General features: G+C 40.2%; 1 pseudogene; it reads right to left on the bottom strand.

Moving 5' to 3' along the window:
- Nucleotides 1–19,557, bottom strand: part of LOC129676936 (ovochymase-2-like) — a 53,551-nt pseudogene that overhangs the window by 7,372 nt on the left and 26,622 nt on the right.

Raw genomic sequence — 19,557 nt, 5'->3', positions numbered from 1 at the left:
GTCTTTAGTCAACGTCAAACTCAATGGAGAGAAACTTAAATCATTCCCACTGAAATCAGGGACAAGGCAAGGCTGTCCACTCTCTCCATATCTCTTCAACATTTTTCTTGAAATCCTTGCTAGAACAATAAGACAGTTGAAGGAGATCAAGGAGATACAGATGGGAAAGGAAGAAGTCAAAGTATCACTGTTTGCAGATGATATGATAGTATACCTTAGTGACTCTAAAAATTCTACCAGGGAACTCCTACAGCTGATTAACACCTTCAGCAAAGTGGCTGGATACAAAATTAACTCAAAAAAATCAGTAGCCTTCCTGTATACAAAAGACAAAAGGGCCAAGAGAGAAATAAGGGAAGCAACACCCTTCAAAATAGCCACAAAGGACATAAAGTACTTTGGTGTGAACCTAACCACGCAAGTCAAACACTTCTCTGGAGAAAATTTCCAGTCTCTGAAGAAAGAATTAGAAGAAGATATCAGAAGATAGAAAGATCTCCCATGCTCATGGCTTGGCAGGATTAATATAGTAAAAATGGCCATCTTACCAAAAGCAAACTACAGATGCAATGCAATTCCCATCAAATTACCAACACAATTCTTTATAGACCTTGAAAGAAAAAATTTCACCTTCATATGGAACAACAAGAAACCCAGAATTGCTAAAATAATTCTCTACAGTAAAAGATATTCAGGAGATATCTCCATCCCTGATCTCAAGCTGTACTATAGAGCAACAATACTAAAAACTGCATGGTACTGGCATAGAAACAGACTAATGGATTAATGGAATCAAATAGAAGACCCTGACACAAATCCACACACTGATGGACACCTGATTTTTGACAAAGATGCCAAATCCATTCAATGGAAAAAAGACAGCATCTTTAACAAATGGTGCTGGTCTAACTGGAAGTCTACATGTAGAAAAATGCAAATAGATCCATACTTATCACCCTGCACAAAACTAAAGTCCAAGTGGATCAAAGACCTCAACATAAAGCCAGACACACTAAACCACTTAGAAGAAAAAGTGGGGAATATCATTGAACTCATTGGCACAGGAGACAACTTCCTGAACAGAACACCAACAGCACAGGCTCTAAGAATAACAATCAATAAATGGGACCTCATGAAACTGAAAAGCTTCTCCAAAGCGAAGGACACTGTCCTCAGAACAAAACGGCAGCCTACAGACTGGGAAAGAATCTTCACCAACCCTATATCTGACAGAGGGCTAATATCCAGTATATATAAAGAACTAAAGAAGTTAAACAGCAAAAAATCAAGTAATCCAATTAAAAAAATGGGGTACAGAGGTAAACAGAGAATTCTCTGCAGAGGAATATCGAATGGCAGAGAAATACTTAAAGAAATGCTCAACCTCATTAGCCATCAGGGAAATGCAAATCAAAACAATCCTAAGATTTCACCTTACACCCATCAGAATGGCTAAGATCAAAAACTCAAGAGACAACACATGCTGGAGACATTTTGGAGAAAGGGGAACCCTCATGCACTGCTGGTGGGAATGTAAACTGGTACAACCACTCTGGAAAGCAATCTGGTACTTCCTCAGACAACTAGGAATAGCGCTTCCTCATAATCCAGCTATACCACTCCTAGGCATATATCCAAAAGATTCTCAAGTACACAATAAGGACATTTGCTCAACCATGTTTATAGCAGCCTTATTTGTAATAGCCAGAAGCTGGAAACAGCCCAGATGCCCTTCAGTGGAGGAATGGATGCACAAATTGTGGTATATCTACACAATAGAATATTACTCAGCAATAAAAATCAAGGAAATCATGAAATTTGCAGATAAATGGTGGGATCTGGAAAAGATCATCCTGAGTGAGCTATCCCAGAAGCAGAAAGATGCACACGGTATATACTCACTCATATAGACATATAATAATATAGGATAAACCTAGTAAAATCTGTACATCTAAAGAAACTAATCAAGAGGGAGGATTCTTGATAAAATGCTCAATTCCTATCCAGAAAGGCAAAGAGGCTGGACATCAGAAGAAGGAGAAAAGAGGGAACAAGTCAGGAGCCTGACACAGAGGGCCTCTGAAAAGCTCTGCCCTACAGACTATCAATGTAGATAGTCTGAGACTTATGGGCAACTTTTGGGCAGAGTGCAGGGAATCTTAGGAAAGAAGTGGGAAACAGTAAGATCTGGAGAGGACAGGAACTCCACAAGGAGAGCAACAGAACCAAAAAATCTGAGCACAGGGGTCTTTCCTGAGACTGATATTCCAATCAGGGATTATGCATGGAGATAACCTAAGACCCTTGCACAGATGTAGCCCATGGCAGTTCAGTATCCTAGTGGGTTCCATTGTAATAGGAACCAGGACTGTCTCTGACATGAGCTGATTGGCCTGCTCTTTAATTACCTCCCCCTGAGAGAGAAGCAGCATTACCAGGCCACAGGAGAAGACAATGCAGCCACTCCTGATGAGACCTAATTGACTAGGATCAGAAGGAAGGAAAAGAAGTCCTCCCCTATCAGTGGACTTGGGGAGGGGCTTGCATGCAGAGGGTGGAGGAAGGGAAGGATTGGGATGGGAGGAGGGAGGGAACCACAGGGATGATACAAAGGGAATAAATGTAATTAATAAAGAAAAAATACTTTTTAAAGAAAAGGTTGGGAGAGGTGAGTGAGGAAGTGTGTGTGTAACATTTTGGAGAGAGATACCTGTGCTTTTGTTCTCAGACTACTGATATAGTGGACTTCAAGGGAATGGAACTTCTCCAGGAGTGTCATGCTAGGAAAGGAAAAGCCTGAGCAGAAGTTTATCTTGGAGAGATTTCATTCTATTGTGACTACATGCATGATGGGCCTGGGATCTAGGAGACAGCAGTGGGTCACGATGGGACCACACTTTGATCAGGACTGCTTGGTTACTGTACTTTGTGTGCTCAACTTAAACCTAAACGTCATGCCAGGGCCCTGATGATGGACTTGGGTGGTCGTTGGATCTCCATACTTGTTCCTCTTTCCAGTGTGGCTGCAAGGAATCACTTCTATCTGCTTTTTGCTCTCATGTGCCTTTATTGGCATGTTGAGGATAAGTATCCAAGTCTAGCTTGCTAGGTCTCTACTCTAAATCTTGAGTAAGGAGGCACCAGAGGTTGTCTTACAATGCATAGTCACCCAGAGAGCAACTCCCAAAGGAAAACCTGTGGTGATCTCTGCTGGGCACGTGTGAGGATCCTCCCACATCCACTTTTCCTGAAAAGATCTTTCCGAGATAAACAAGTATATTTATCTCAGAGGACATGTCTTTGCCTTCATGCTCCACTTACTTTACTACTGTAAATCTGCTTTCATAAATGGACAAATTTCTTTGAGCCATTTCCATCTGCAGTTTTATATGCCAAGGAAATATGTTTAGAGCAGGGTATTTTACTTCCTTGCCCTTGAGATGTTCACAGCTTTGGCCCAGTATTTATTTATTTGTTAAAAGCACAGAAGCAGGAGATTTACAGAAAAGAGTTTTGTTGTAAGGACAATATCTGTCTCAGAAGTTGAAAAACAAGAGCAAGTGAAGACAGAACAAATTAGACTACGGACAATTCTAAGAGGCATTCTCAAGTCCCATTGCTGTTATTAACATAGAGTCATAGACTTCACAGTGAAGCCTAACTCAGAAACTGTGACTTTCTGTACCCCTATACCACAGAATCCCTACATCACAATATCCCTATACTACAGCATCCTATATGACAACATTCCTCTATCACAGCATCCCTTTATCATCCCCACACAAGCAGTAAATATACAAAGAAAACTGTTTCTGGTGCAATTAGAATCTAGAGTCTTGATTTCTACTTTAAAAAGGCTTCTTTACTTTTCTTTTACAATTTATTTTATTTTTTAAAATGTTTTTATTATTTCAAACAATTTTTAAATTTTAATATGTTTTGATTATATTCTTCCATTTCCCTAAGTTTTTCCAAATCTTCCTATTTGGCCTAAGCAACTAACTTTAAAACAAACCCAATACAACAACAAAAACCCAACAAAGCACCCTAAACCTAGAAAACAAAATGTAACATCCCTCCTACTAAAAAACCCCAACCAACCAGCCAACCAACCACCAAACTGTAACCTAATAATGTCACCACACAAAAGAGTTGTTTTTTGGTTTGTTTGTTTTTGGTCTTTTTGTTATTTTTGTTCCCGGAGCTCAGAGTGGTAGATTTTCTAGAGACTTCCCATTTAGGGCTGAGTGTTCTAAAGTCATTCACTCTTGTCTGCTTCTCTCTCTCTCTCTCTCTATATATATATATATATTTTTTTTTTCCCCAGGAAGAAGCTTCTCTAATGGGTGGTTGAACAAGACACTGAACTATGAGTATAGCAAAATATTATTAGGAGTCATTTATCACTACAATCATTTTGTTCTTTTAAAAAAAGATTTGTTTATTTATTACGTATACAGTGTTCTGCCTATGTATGTGCCTGCATGTCAGAAGAGGGCACCAGATCAGGGCATCAGATCTCATTATAGATGATTATGAGCCACCATGAGGTTGCTGGGAATTGAACTCAGGACCTTCAGAAAAGCAGCCAGTGCTCTTAACCATTGAGCCATCTCTCCAACCCTTTGTTTTATTTTTTAAAGACCAGCATTATTTGGTTTTTGCCTTATGTCCCTGAGATATCTAGTTTCAGGTTCTTGGTCCCCCAAGCAGTGTTGGCTATGAGTTCATCTTGAAGAGCAGGTCTTAAGTCAAATCAGCTACAGGTTGGTTACTCCCACAAGTTTTGTGCCAACATTGCCTTTGCACATTTTGCAGGTAGTACACAACTGAAGAAAAGGTTTGTGGCTGGCTTGGTGTTTATGTTTCTGTTTTGACAGCAGTCAGAGAGAGTATCTTCCTGTAACAAAGATGCTGGAATGTAGGTGTGAAGGCTCTATGCAGGCACCAGCTCAACTTTTCCATGTTCAATGAGTTGTGTAAGTGTTTTGTTTAGTAATTGCTGTTTGTGGAGAGCAATATATAGTCTTGGCAACAACCTGAGTTGTTTGGGGATTCTTCTGGGGCCCCTGTGGCCAACAACTCAATTAGAAGTAACCCAAACCTGGTACTGGAAGCTTCATTTTGTGGTAAGAGATGGCCAGTTGGGGCTCTATCTACCCCATTGTTTGGCATTTTAACTTAGGTTGCCTTCACATATTTGTATACTTGAGGAGGTTTCTACTATGCTATGTTTCTATACTACTCCTAAATGATCCTTAATTTTATCTATCTGTCCCCTATATTGTTCCCACTACTCCCTTTTCCCTTCCCAGCCCTACCTGATAATCTCACTCCAGACCCACATCCATCTATAAATATCTATTTTACTCCCTTTTCCTAATGACAGCTATCTGTTTTTCTTGTCTCTTACTCGGTATCTATCATCTGTGGTTCTGTGGATTGACTATCATTGTCATAAAAGCTAATATTTTTGTATAAGTGAGTGCATACCATATTTCTTCTTTTAGGTCTGAGACACCTCACTCAGAATGATTTTTTTCTACTTCTATTCATTTGCTGGAAATTTTATGATGTCATTTATTTTAATGGCTGATTAATGCTCCATTGTATAAATATACCACGTTTTCTTTATCCAGTCTTCTGTTGAAGGACATCTAGGCGACTTAAATTTTCTGGCTATTATGAAGGAACATGGTTGGGCAAGTGTCTCTGTGTTAGGATGAAGCATTCTTTGGGTGTATGCCTAAGAGTGGTATAGTTGAATCTTGAGGTAGATGGATTCCTATCTTTCTGAAGAACATCTATAGTGGTTTGCAGTCCCACCAGCAATGGATGAGTGCTCCTTTTACTCCACATCCTTGCCAGAATGAGCTGTCATTTGTTTTGTTGATCTTAATAATTCTGACAGGTGTAAGATGCAATCTCAAAGTAGTTTTGATTTCCATTTCCCTGATGGTTAAGGATGTTGAACATTTCCTTAGGTATTTCTCAGCCATTTAAGTTTCCTCTATTGAGAATTCTTTGTTTAGATATATTCTCCATTTTAATTGGGTTATTTGGAGGGTTTTTTTGATATCTAGCTTCTTGAATTCTTTATATGTTTTCAATATTACTTTCTATCAGGTGTGTAAAAATCTTTTCCTATTCTGTATGCTGCAACTTTTTCTGAATTCTAGTAGTGTCCTTTGCCATGCAGATGCTTCTCAGTTTCATGAGGGCCCAGTCATTAATTGTTGCTTTTAATGCCTACCCTATCAGTGTACTGTTCAGAAAGTCTTTTCCATGGCAATGAGTTCTCTTCTATCATGTTCAGTGTATTTGATTTTAGGTTGAGGTCTTTGATTCACTTGAAGTCGAGTTTTGTATAGGGTGATAAGTACGGTTCTATTTGAATTCTTCATGCAGCTGTCCAGGTAGACCAGCACTATTTACAGATGATGCCATCTTTATTCCAGTATGTATTTCTGGCTCCATTTCTGATTTCAGTAAATTGGATATTGTCTCGTTGCCTTTTAGTTAGTTTGGCTAAGGGTTTGTTTATCTTGTTGCTTTTGTCAAAGAACAAACTCTTGGTTTGGTTGATTCCTTGTATTGTTCTCTTCTTTCTAACTTACTGTATTCAGCCCTGAATTTGATTATTTTCTGCCATCTACTCTTGGATGTGTTTGCTTCTTTTTGCTCTAGAACTTTCAGATATGTTAACTTGCTAGTATGGGATTTTTCAAGTTCTTTATGAAGGTGCCTAGTGTCATATACTTTTCTCTTAGAACTGCTTTTATTATGTCCCATAAGTTTGAGTGTGCTGTACCTTCATTTTCATAAAATTCTAGAAAGTCTTTAATTTCTTTATCTCTTCCTTGACCCAGTGGTCACTGAGTAGAGAGTTATTTAGTTTCCATGAGTTTGTAGGCTTTCTGTTTCTGTTGTTGTTGAAGTCCAGCTTTAATCCATGGTGGTCTGATAAGATACAGGTGGTTATTTCAAAGTTCCTGTGTATGTTGAGACTTGCTTTGTGACTGTGTATATAGCCAATTTTGAACAATGTTCCATAAGGTGCTGAGAAGAAGGTGTATTTTTTGTGTTTGGGCAAAATTTTGTGTTTAGGTGAAATATTCTATTAATAACTATTAGGTCCATTTGATTCATGACATCTGTTAGTTTCATTATTTCTTTTTAGTTTCTATCTGCATGACCTTTCCATTGGTGGGAATTGGGTGTTGAAGTTTCCTACTGTTAACATATGGGTTACAATGTGTGATTTAAGCTTTAATAATGTTTCTTTTACAAATGAGGGTGCTCTTACATTTGGGGCTTTCAGATTTGAGATGTCATTTTGGTGGATTTTTCTTTTAATTAATATAAAATGTCCTTCCCCATCTCTTATGTTTACTTTTGGTTGAAAGTCTATTTTATTAGATATTAGTATGGCTACTCTAGCTTGCTTCTTGTGTCTGTTTGCTTGGAAAACTTTTTTCAGCCTTTTCTCTGAAGTAGTATCTATCTTTGTTATTGAGGTGTTTCTTATATGCAGCAGGATGATAGATCTTCATTTTGCATCCATTCTGTTAGCCCAAGTTTTTTTTTTTAATTGGGGAATTGAGTCCATTAATGTTGAGAGACATTAATGCCCAATGATTTTTTAAATTCCTGTTATTTTGATGTTGATGGTGGTAGTGTGTATTTTCCTTCTTTTGTTTTTGATGGTGCAAGATTATTTCCTGTGTTTTCTTGGATGTAGTTAACCTCGTTGTGTTGGAGTTTTTCTTCTAGTATCCTCTGCAGGACTGGATTTGTAGGAAGATATTGCTTAAATTTGGTTTTGTCACAGAATATCTTGTTTTCTCAATTTATAGTGTTTGAAAGCTTTGTTGGGCATTGTAGGCAGGGTTGGCATCTGTGGTCTCTTAGAGACTACAAGATATCTTCCCAAACCCTTCTGGGTCTTAAAGCCTCTGTTGAGAAGTCTGGTGTAATTTTAATAGTGCTGCTTGTATAAGTTACTTAGCCCTTTTCCTTTGCAGCTTTTAATAGTTTTTCTTTGTTCTATGCATTTAATATTTTAATTATTATTTGGTGAGAAATCTAGTTAGTATTCTGTAAGTTCTTGCATGTTTATAGCCATCTCATTCTTTAGGTTAGGGAAATTTTCTTCTGTGATTTTCTAGAAAATATTTTCTTGGGCTTTGGGCTGAGAATCTTCTCCTATTCCTATTATTCTTAAGTTTGGTCTTTTTATAGTGTCCCAAATTTCCTGGAGTTTTTTTTTTTATGTTGGAAACTTTTTAAATTTAACATTTTTTTTGACTGATGTATCATTTTTTTCTATCATATCTACTACATATGAGATTCTTCTTTCATCTCCTGTATTCTGTTAATGATGCTTGCGTCTATAGTTACTGTTCTCATACCTAGGTTTTCCATCTCCGGGACTGCCTCAGTTTGTTTTTTCTTTATCCTTTCTATTTCCATTTTCAGGTCTTGAACCATTTTATTCTTTTCCTCTTTAACATTCTCTACCATCTTTATAAGATTGGATTTAAGGTTTCTTTTCCTCTCTGGATTTTAGGAGACAATGATGACAATGTGTTGCCTGTAGGAAGATCTTCTTGATAGTTACGGACACTGGGAGTTCCAGGTAAAATGTGCTTCTGGATATTAGGATGTCAGATGTAGGGATGAACATGGTCAAGAGGCTTCAAATGAGGGAGAAAGGCTGTGTATACCAGAATCTGCTTAATTAGTCCTCTGGGAATGCCAAAAGGGCACAGCAGAAAGTTATCTTAAGAGCTGAGAATGACACTGGGGGATTGGACTTGGAGGAGTGGGTGGCAGGGGTTAGGGAATGGGAGTTGGGGGTGAGAGGGTGGAGGGTAGGGTGAGGATCTGCAGCCAACCTACCTACTTTCTTGGCAGGAATGGTCTGTGGGTCCCCAAGAGATTAGAAGGGGAGGATCTGAGGAATCAGCTGGAGATGGGGCAGGGGGAAAGGGAGGCTGCAGCACCTGCTTTTTTGTTGTTGTTGAGCTGGGAATGAGATATGGAAGTTGATTGGGAAGAATCTTCAGTTAGCCTACCTGTTTTTCTGGCAGGAGTGGACAGTGTGTTTTCAGGTAACACCTGATGGAGTTGAGGGGTGAGATAAAGCAAAAAGTCAGGGGAGGGACAGGAGGGGAGGAAGATCTGTGGCTCCCACCAGAGATAAAGTGGAGGGAGGTTGCCACAGGGGTTCTGCTACAGAGGTGGGATGAGACTGGGGGAATGGACTTGGAGAAAGGGATAGAGATGTGAGTATCTACAGTTAGCCTACTTTCTTCTCTGGCAGTAGTGGCCATTGTATTGGCAGGGAGTGCCTACTGGAGTTGGGTGCTGGGATAAAGCAATTGCTGGGGAGCAGGTAAGAGGGGAAGATCTGTGGGATCCACTAGAGATGAGAGCAGAGGGGGCAGGGAGGCTACAGTCTGTGTTTTATTGCAGAGCTGGAGATCAAAGTGAAAGATTTAATTTGGAGGAGCATAGGTGTGACTCACGCTACCGTCTCGCCAGCAAGAACGACACGATGCACACTTTACTGCAGATCTTTCTGCAGTAAAGCTTTAATGCATCCTGAGAGGGAGAGCAAAGCTTACAGCAATCAAAAGCGGAGACCCCGGAAACGAGAAAACCATCCCTTATATAGGAAACTGCTCTCCGCCTAGGACGTGTCAGTCCCCAATTGGAGGTCGCTCATCGCCCCTTATGATGCCACGGGAGAGGCAGAGCACAGACCGTGGAAAGTCCCCTTGCGCATGCGCAAATTACTTTTTGTCTGTTCGAAACATAGGAAATCAGTGCCATCTTGTAATGGCGACAGTGAGTGCGGCTCCTCACACATAGGGAGAGGTCTGCAGTCAGCCTACCTGTTTTTCTGGCTGGAGATGACCCCCTTACTTTCCATCTGACAGTTTGTTATCAGAGTTGTTAGGGTTAGAGGCTGGTTTCTAGCAGTACTAACAACCTGGACTCAGCCACCCATCCTCAACAGACCAATTAAATAAACCAGTAGTAATGACTGAAGCCACCCTGGGAAGACAATGAGGTCCATCTTTGGTTTGGGCTCCTGACAGAAGGCTAAGATTTGAAAAGAAGACAAGACGTATGTATAACTAAAGCAGTCTTGGTTAAGGTGTGGCACAAGTATGCTATTGTCTATCCTTCAAAGTGGTCTGACAAGTTGTCAGAACTGTGAGAACTGTGTCTCTTTCCCAACCTTTTTTCCTGAAAGGATGGCTACATAATGGGGCCTAGAGACAGATGCTAAATGATGCTTTTGTAAAAAGGACCATAATTGGGTCATATAAGCTGAGATTGTGGGGTTGCCCAGCCTAGACTTTGTTAAGAACAAGTTAGATTTCTGGCATGGTGGAAGAGAATTCAGGAGCAAAGTGTATCCCATTTCTTCTGTGTTTCTTCCTGTTACTGGATCATCTGCTCTGTTCCTCTCTAGACAAATATTTACTTGACACATTTTTAGGTTTATTCCTTATTTTATACATGGCCAATATCAATTCAGAAGAAAGAAGGAAACCAAAGTCCTGAAATAAGAAATGGAGGACTTTCTTCTGATTTCACACCAGAAGTAGGATTTCTAAATATCAAGACAAAACTTTTTACACTGGAACATTCACTCACTTCTTAAAAGGATTTTCTTAAAATGATTTAGATTGTGTCTACAGATACAGAAGATTTTTTTTTTGAGATAGGTGGTTCTCTTTGTGTAGCCCTGGCTGGTCTGAACCTCTACCCTCCAAATGCTAGAATACATGGATCACCACACATGGTCATATGATTCTTAATGATCACAGTCACTCTACCCAGAGAATGACTTTTCAAGCTACCAAGTGATTTTCCTTGTTCCCAGAAGAATTGGGGGAGAGAAGCAAGACTGTTAATAACCAGGCTATCTAGCAGCAATACTTGCTTCCTTCAAAAGTGAATCCAGCACCTAATGCTTCCCCCACTATCCCTGAAGTGACAGAAACACAATACCCACGGTGTGCTTTAGAGGTGAAGATGGGATTTTAAGTCAATATAGTTTGTTGGACTCCTTATCCACTTAAAGACAAGGAATCACTGTTTTTAAAGTAAAATATAGCTCTTTTCTAAAGTTTGAGACCAGCTTGGTCTACACAGTGAGTTTCAGGTCAGCAGAGATATATAGAGAACTCCTGTCTTATTAAAAAATGAAATAAAATAATAAAGTCTTTCCTTTTTTTTTAGCCCATGCCATTTCTTTTGCACACCTTTCCTTTTTGCTAACCTGAAGATCTTCTAAGATATAGCACAGATAGATGCCAGCCCCCACCTGAAGCCTTATGGGTTCACCATCTTGAAGTAGGGGGCCACTTGTACTCAGTCCTTAAGTTGGATATTTGAAACTAGAGACTGGGCTTAGAATTTGTGTCTCCAGTGGTAAGAGAGATTGCATGCAGTTAAGAAGATAGTATGTAGTTAAGGTTTCCACCAGACTGAATGAAAGGATGAATGAACCAAATGATCCATGATTGGTCCACAGATGGAGCAGGGGCGGGTGATATAAGAATGGTGTGAAGGGTCATATTCTCTAAGGCAGGCAGCTTGGGGGCAGAACAAATATCACTGAGCTTCAGTTAAATTAGCCAGTGAGAGCTAACTTCCAACAGTTGTGTGACTGCATATCTTTGGAAGTGTACAAGCCTGGCTAATCACTTCTTATAGGTGGCTGCAGAGTGCCCCAAGAAAGTGAGAGAGCAAAGAATTTCAGATAAGCCTTCATTGAAATATACAGGGGAGGTGATTTTCTGACAATTTCTGGCATTGTGAAAAAAAGAAAGCCATCCATCAGTTTGAGGCTTACAGTGAAAGTACAAACTAGTTCTTCCAGAGACCAGCTGGGCTATAAGCCATGATTATCTTCTGTGTGTGTTTTGGTTTTGTTTCCACTCCTATATGAAGACACTAGCCTGTGGCAATTTATAAACAATAAAAGTTTATGTGGTTCCATGGTTTTATAATCTGGGGATGGTTTTGATGAAGAAAGGGCAGTGACATCAAGCAAAACAAAAAGAGACAGAGAGACATGAGAGCTGAAGGGACTGAAACCCATAAGAGTTTGCCACCAAACCACTTTCATTTCCCGGTAGTCCATTGTAATAAAACAATCAATGTCTTGCTTATTGTTGTTATGTGACTTTAGGAAATACTGGTCTTGGTTTAGGATGCTAAAATTGTTTTTCTAAAAATGCCCTCCAGTGGTCAAGAGAAGAAAACACTATTCATGCTTTATGGGGAGCATCTTCTCCTCATCAAGAGGTCAATGTCAAAGAAGCCAGAACAAAAAAGGTTTAGCTAACTCAAATCTACCCCACTATCTGTTTTCAATCCAGACACTGGATTGTGATGTTTATTCTAAGCATCATCTGTCTCGAGTTTGTGTAAACATGCCACCATTTGTTCTCTGTATTTTCAATAAAACAACCAGCCAATGCTGTGCAGAGGAGAGAATAAGGTGAGACATCCTGGTCTGGAGGGGAGGCGAGAGAAGCGAGTGGGAGTTGGAGAGCAGAGATCAGCAGGAGAGGACTTGGAATTGTGAGGAGAGATGAACTGCATGTAAGATATGACTAGAAACAAGTATAATGTGAGAAATCTGAATGGGAGAAAACTATGCAGGCGTGGAGGTTTAGGATGGAGTAATTATTGCTCAGCATTGTGCTCTAGGCTAATTAAATAAATCCCAGTCTCTGTGTGGTGATTTTGGTATACAGCTGGTTAAGGAATAACCACTGCTTAACTAAAAGATAAATCAATAATAAATATTAATAATCAACAACACATATGGCTATAAGCTGCCCAGAGTACTGGAAATGAAACCTGGGCCCTCTGCAAGAACAGAAAGTGTTCTTAACTTCCATCTTGTCAGTTTCACATTCTGCCTTCTTGCTCCAGCTTTCATATTACAAACGAAAGTTCTTTTCACAGTCTATTTAATGCTCTGTCATTTGCCTCTCTCTCTGTCTGTGCTTTTGTGTTTTTTATTGGTGATCTAGCTGTTTAATATGGCTCCTACTAAGCATAGTGCTAAGTGCCAAGAAAGACCATGATATATCTCATGGAAAATACATGAAGTTGATGCTGGCAAGATGTCTCAGCTGGTAAAGATGTTCACTACCAAACTTGATGACCTGAGTCCAATTCCAAGATACTGAAAGGAGGGAACAGACTCCTGCAAGCTGTGCTCTAATCTCAATATATCTGCTGTGGCATGTGCATGTGTAGATACACACACACACACACACACACACACACGCGCGCGCGCACACACACTCAACAACAAAAAAAAAGAGGAAAAAACCCACACGATTTAGGTATGGCAGTACAGTCTGTAATCCCATCATTTAATAGGAGGAGGCAGGAAGATAGTGAGTTTGAGGTTACATTGAGTACCAGGCCAGTCTCAAAACAAAAACAAAACAAAATACATGTGTCAGATAACCTTCTTTTAGACATGCATTATAGTGCTGTTCTCCATGAATTTAAAGTTTATGAGTAAATATATACATATATGTATATATACTAAATGAGATGGGTTAGATACTTATAATCCATCTTATACACTTATAAAAACTTCTGTAAACTTATATATCGACTGAGTGATAGACACACACTGGAGATTTGTAAAACCTAACCACATTTATTCCTAGGAACATCAAATGATTTAGTGTCTTCTTTTCAGTGTTGTTAGAGACTTTATAGGATGCTGTTATAGGGAGCATCGGCAGTATGCATGCTCATTGTCCTTTTCTACCTTGATGAATTGGGAACTCGAGAGCTGATGCCTCTAACGTCTTACCTGCTCTAGAAATGAAGGAGACTTCAGGCTGGAAGCCCCTGGCAGTGCCATTTTCATCTGATTGGAAGCTGATGAGCATCACATTGGAGAAGCTCATCACAGGACTGGGTACCACATAACCACAGAACCGAGCTGTGAGGGCTCATTCAGGTAAGTGATGCAAAGTGAATAGATATGGCATCAGATAAATAAAAGACAAGTGTGCTTTAAATAGTTGTGGACAAGATTTTATGACAAACATCACAATTATCTTCAAAACAAAGGGATTTGCCTCTTCAGAATGTGTATTTGACCCCACCAACATTTCAGGTTTGTTTCATCTGCCAAATGCCACTAAAGTGCTGCTAAAGCAGTGGATCTCAACCTGTGAGTAACGACCACTTTGCGGTGGTATATCAGATATTTACATTTATGATTCATAAACAGTAGCAAAATTATAGTTATGAAGTAGCCATGAAATAATTTTATAATCGAGGGTCACCACAACGTGAGGTACTTACTGCATTAAAGGGTCATAGCATCAGGAAGGATGAGAACCATTGTGTTAAACCACTTGTGGCCTCTAGCCACAGACTTATTAAACAGTTTTTTGAGGTGGCAAGGGGTGAAACAAAGGGCCTTGTGCATGCTTGGTAAGTACTTGCTCACAGAGCCATCTTCCTACTCATAAAGCTTGTCTACCTGATTCCTTTTCATTGGCCCTTCACATTTTGGTTCAAATGTTCTTTGGTCCTTGCTTTTCAGCTATCCACAAAAAATTAGAAGGAATGGCTGTGAGACCATAAAGAGAGATAGTGTAAGTGCTGGGAACAAAGGAAAATTAAGATATATCCTTTTATTCCTCATCTCAAGATCAGGTCCAAGAGTAAACCAGAAGAAACCAGGGCTTTAGGGGAACACAAACCTACTTCCTTCTTCTTCTCGACATCACTATGCACAGTCACATAGTCAGAAGTGTAGTCTCCATTTTCCTCTATTTCTAGTCTCTGAAATTATAGCTGAGAAGATGCCTGGTTACATCTAGAGAAGCTCAAGGACTGAGCAGAGAACTCTAGGCCACTCATCTTGCTCTAGAGCATGATCTTGGATGAGAAAGTTCTAGAGAGATCCATGAGTGGTGAAGTTACTTAGGAAAAGACAGCAGGCTCTCAAAAAGATTGAAATATAGAAGATATCAAATACAGCCCACATGTAAGGATGGGGATCTGTGCAAATCTCTGAGATCCTAGCAGCTGCAAGGAAGAGAGATTGTCTTCTCTGGAGGCAACTTTGGGTTGTGCTTCTTGGACATATAAGTGAAGGTCTGAACACATACTGCTTTTCTAGGGATCTTATTTCATACTCCTTGTTCTTGGTATTTAATCGTGAATTTTCAGTTTACTTGACCCAAAGCTGGAGGTAGCTGAACCTCTCACAAGGTATGTCTTTCTACCTGGGAGGATGTACCCAGAAGGATGAATATGATTCATCATCACACTTGTTCTCTATTGCTACCTGTGTGTACCAGTACCTCACCAAGTTACAAATTGTTGCAAAAGTTGCTGTCAAATGAAGTGTTGCCTGGAAGCTATTCAAAGCACCTCAGAGTGAAAGATGTAAATTTGGAGAAATCACAGCTCAAAGCAGAAATCTAGGTGAATGGTAGAGAGAGTTGTTTTCAGTGCCAAGCTGAATGAAAACCCCAGCAGCTAAGAACAAATCACAGTTTCTGTGATCTGGATGTTAAATGGAAATATGGTTCATTTATCTCTCCTGTTCATGGTACCATTGTTATCTCAAAAATGTGTCAGAAGCTATTTTTATGTCATTGTTTTTTCTTAATCCACACTGGTCTCTACAAGGTGTACTTGTCTAGCATTTGGCAAAGGGAGAGGAAGTACATAGACAAAGGGAAGGACTTGAAGGGGAGGAGATGGAGCTTCACTGGAGGAAGTGGGTGACCGAGGGGCGGGGCTCAGGGGTTTGTGACCACTTGTTCTCCACTCTCTGCTTCCTGAGTGCTGATACAATATGACCATCTACCTTATCTACTGCCAACACGCCTTCCCTGCTATGATGGTCTGTATCATCTCAAGCTGAAAAGCAAAATATACCCTTCCTCTTTTAAGTTGTTCCTTGTCACGGCAGTAAGAAAGATTACTACTACAGATGTTTACACTAGCGGAATTGGCTATGCAAGAGTTTTAGGGTTTACTCCTTCCTCTTTCTCTTCCTTTCCTTTCCTTTCCTTTCTTTTCTTCATATGCTTTTGTTCATTTACCATTTTCAGAGAAAGACTTAACAAACAAATGCTTATGTTCATCTGTATCCTGACTGTTGATCTACCTTCACCTAGGCAGTGACATACCTCAACAGAGGGTCCACTACTGTTTAATTGGCAACAAACAGCCTTCATGCTACTGAAGTCAAATGTGGTGTTAAGCTCATCATGATATTGGATGGCTTATACTTTGGTCGCAGGCTAACTTGTCCATATTCTTTCTAAGTATGCTTTATAATTCTGTTGACCCTGGCCTGTGCTAAATCCTTTTTTCTTGTGTCTTTTTTTCTGCTTGGAATGCTTAATGACATTGGTATGACTGTTATCAACTTCTTAATTAGTCACAATGCATTTTCCCAGAATTTTAGTTCATAAGGAAGGATGTTTGTTTCTAAAAGAAGACATGGGATCTTGAAAGTCACCAGGTTTAAAGATGAAAGTAAAAACGGGAAACTTCATTTTGTTTTGAACAAGAGCTAAAGAGTGCAAGTGCCATCTAGTGGTGGCTGCAGGAGAAACAAGCCTGCTCTGTTTACCTAATATTTGTAGTGTGCAGTGTGCCAGATACCGAGGACTAAAAGTACAGCTGTTAATTTTTTTTTTCAGATAAAGTCTTTGCTTCACAATGCCTATATCAGTTCTCTCATGATTATATCATGTCTAATTTAGGACTAATACAATCCATACCTTAAGCAATGGCTGGGGGCTTGACAAATCCAGGCACAGCTAGCCATGCCACTATAGTCTTCAGGATAATGAAGACTCTGTATGGCACCATCTTCAAAGAGGATAATTAGAGACCTGCAGCCAGAATCTAAAACAAAGGAATGCAGAACACATGCAAGCACCCAAGAAAGACTGTTGTCTTCTCCCTCCTGCCTCTGCCAAGTGATAAACTACATCTTCTGCAGAGCCAACACAAAGGGAGTCCTGGGCGCTAGCTTACAGTACTCTTAAGGCCCTCTCAGCTCACTCAGGTCAGTGAGCTCCAGAAACTTTCAGGGGCAGAAAAGAAGAGACTCCATCTTTCAGCTGGGCAAGATTCTTTCTTTACTGTGGAGCTAGTAGACCTCAGGTGAGGTCTTCCTACTCCCCCCTCCCTCCTCCAACTCCTATGCTGTCAAAAACTTCTGCAAAGGGCCTAGATACTAAGCAACAGACATATACGGTTTTACCAGGAAGGTAGCTTGGCTTAAGAGCTTTATAGGTGAGATTAAACACAGTGGCATAATCTGTGGCATCAGAGACAAATCTCAGCCGGCTAGAACTGGAGCCAATGAGAACAAATAAAGGCAGGCCTTCTCCGCAGAATTTCCCTGCAATGTGAGGAGAGTCTTTGATCAGAGTCTGGAAAAAGGCACCACACACATGACCTAAGGAGCAATATGATCTTGTCCTGGAAGTTCAAGATTTTCTGAATTAGGCTTCACAGCTTCTGCACTAGCAAGATTTTGATCCAGAATGTTCTGTGTTTATGTTGCTCTTTGGCTTTTTAATAACTTTTTTCAATATTCTATATTATCTCCTTTATTCTCTTCAGGTGTAACAGCCAAGAATACTTCTAAAATATTGCCAAGTATCTCCCAGTGGGATGGGTGAAATTACTTCAGAGTGAGAATTACAGAAACACTATGCCATTTCTGTAATTCGATTGTTTGAGACAGAATATTACTGTATATACTAGGCTGGCCTCAGTCTCCCAGATTCTGGGATTACACCCATATGCCACGATATCTGACTTCATTTCTCTTTCTCACACAAATAAGCTTTGTCTCCCCATGGTTGTATCTTGGTGTCGTTCTTCCTAGCTCACTGAGGCAGGCGAAATCCATTTGTGTGCATAGTTAAGCAGTGTCCCACTTGGGGTGACTGGGGAAGGGGACTCTAGCAATACATGTAAAGTTTACTCCCAATGGGGTCAAGACCCAGGCAGCCTGGCTTTACAAGTATCAGATGCAGCTGCTGAAGTGCCCTCATAAGGCTCTGGCTTGGTTCTCCCCACTTTAGAGCAGGCTTTAAAAACTGAAAGAGGAAAATACAGCATTCACAGATGGCTCTACATCAGCCATAGTGTAACCAGACCTCATTAAGCTAATTTAGCATGGCTTTCCACTCACCAACAAGCCTGTCTTCTAAGGAATACATTTCCAGGTAATTGTGGTGGCAAGACCCTGCATCCAAGTGGGACAAATCGAACAACATATGCATGTTCTCTGGAACCAGAAGGGTCCACACAGTCTACAGGCAGATACACAAGAAGGTGTAACCTCTAGACAGAGTGTGACAGTCAGGGCCCAGGAAGGGTGGAGGTGAACTGTGGAGGAGGACAATCAAGGAGTACTCGCTGCTTTCTCTCATAGTATAGGTGGAGGCTTTCTGGGAAGTGTAGCTCTCCCTCAGACCCACTGATTAGGCCATCAGGCTCACTGCATGAGGCTGAGAGGGAAAGCCACTGCATCAGGGCTGCAGCCAGTGCAAGCCTCTTTAGCATCGTTCCAGAAGCTGAAGACCTGGGAGCCACTGGTTTTCTTTCTGTACACTTTCGTTTTTCATGCACCATTCTTTTCCTGTATTGGCTTCTCAGATGCTTCATTGTTTTGTGTTTTTGTCCCTTGTAGTCCCTTTTTACACTTTCGATGATGCTGTGACCATTTTTCCTCTTTTTCTTTGACCCTGAGACTTCATTCTGTGAGTGTAGGCATTTCCCAGGTTTTACCCTACTCTTCCTTTTTCCTTTCTATCAGGGATCCCAGCATAGGCTTAGTCACACCACCTGTTTCAATTCTTCTGGAGTTTAGGTCAGAGTTTAGGTCTGGTTATCTCCCCCAAACTCAACATGGTACAAGTGGAATCCCCTTCATCAGCAAAGCAGCAGCTGCTTCTGACTTCATTATGTTTGAGCTTTCATTCTCGTGTTCAAAGGCTGTGATAATATCATGAGTTCACTTAGATTCCTCCCTCTCTTTACTTTCAGTCCACACTAAACTGGTTCTAATTTTTTCTTATTTTCTTCTTTTCATTTTCCATTCCTTATCATGTTTTAATCCATTAAGAATATATTATTAATTCCCCATTACGTATTCTTTCCCTATTCTCCTTCATTACTTTCCATTGTAAAATAAAGCTCAGTTTCTGATTTAAATGTGCAGTTTCCAGAATTTGATCTCAAATTATCTTTCTATTCTTTTCTCTTGTGTGACTCTACTACACTTCCTACATCAGGCTGCTTTGGTTGATGTGCTGTTTTGCTCCATATTTTTCCTTCTTTATCCTTTGTGGTTTATCCTGGATAAGGATCTCTCTGTTTCAAAGCCTACATTGGTCGTTTATATCTCTGAGCAGCTCTGGGGAGTCCACTTTTCTATATTGCTTTTTGAGAAAGAATCCTACAGGCTTAAAGGCCCAGTGAACAGTTAAGCTGAGAACC

This window comes from Psammomys obesus, unplaced genomic scaffold (assembly GCF_907164565.1).
Source record: "Psammomys obesus unplaced genomic scaffold, mPsaObe1.curated_primary_1811, whole genome shotgun sequence".
In the NCBI taxonomy this organism is placed as follows: domain Eukaryota; kingdom Metazoa; phylum Chordata; class Mammalia; order Rodentia; family Muridae; genus Psammomys; species Psammomys obesus.
The sequence above is the reverse complement of the archived record's forward strand: the minus strand, read 5'-3'. Positions and strand labels throughout refer to the sequence as shown.